The sequence below is a fragment of the Pteropus medius genome, unplaced genomic scaffold (assembly GCF_902729225.1).
Source record: "Pteropus medius unplaced genomic scaffold, Ma_sr-lr_union100, whole genome shotgun sequence".
NCBI classification, from domain to species: Eukaryota; Metazoa; Chordata; class Mammalia; order Chiroptera; family Pteropodidae; genus Pteropus; species Pteropus medius.
Window position 1 is genome coordinate 9364896 of NW_024347790.1, and position 958 is coordinate 9365853.

The window sequence follows — 958 nt, forward strand, 5'->3', positions numbered from 1 at the left end:
GGCAAAGATTGCTTAGTCTCTCTTAGATTCAATTCCATCAGCTGCAATATGAGGATACTAATACCTACTTCACTATATTGTTGTGTGGTGAAAAGAGAATTTATGTAAGCCCTTAGTACAGAGTCTGATACATAATAGGAGCCTGATAAATAGTAGCTGTAACTGTCATTACCTAGGTGCATAAAACGTCATCTGCTGCCAGCATCTTGTGCTAAGGTCACTGTGCTGTGTCTCCGCATCATTCTTGGACGGTAAAGTGACTGTGAAGTAGGTCTAATTTCGCCTCTTCATTAATGAATTTAGCCATGTGGCCTGTTAGCTGGTTTAATTCACCATTCGCCCCCATTATGTTTCAAGTGATGCTGTCTTTCTGAACCCAGAAGGCAACAAAAATGGCCAACTAGAGGAAATGCAATAAGAAGACCACCCACCTACTCAGATACCACTACACACCTATTAAAATGGGATTAAAAAAGACTTACCGTACCAAATGTTGGTGAAGATGTGGAAGAAATGGAGCTTGCACGTACTCCTGATGTACGATCAAGAAATGGTTTACCAGTCTACGGCTATGCTGCCTTGAACAAGCCCGATCTCATCTGATCTCGGAAGCTAAGCAGGGTCGGGCCTGGTTAGTACTTGGATGGGAGACCACCTAGGAAGACCAAGTGCTGCAGGCCTAAAAACTAAGGGATTGTCAGCTGACAAGGTCCTTGCAAACTGTGAGGTCAACCAAGGGTTGCCTCACCTAAAAAAAAAAAAAAAAAAAAGTTTACCCTGGAAAACAATTGAGCAGTTTCTTAAAAAGTTAAAAATATACCTACCATATGAGCCAATATTCCACTTCTAGAATTTCACACAAGAACAAAGGAAATATATGTTCATATAAAGACTTGTACATAAATGTTCATAGGAGCTTGTTGGTTATAGCCCCAAACTAGACACGACCCAAACGTTC

At 41.0% G+C, this 958-nt stretch overlaps 1 pseudogene; it reads left to right on the forward strand.

Moving 5' to 3' along the window:
- The first annotated feature begins 561 nt into the window (after nt 1–561).
- Nucleotides 562–680, forward strand: LOC120614767 (uncharacterized; annotated as a pseudogene).
- Nucleotides 681–958: the final 278 nt, after the last annotated feature.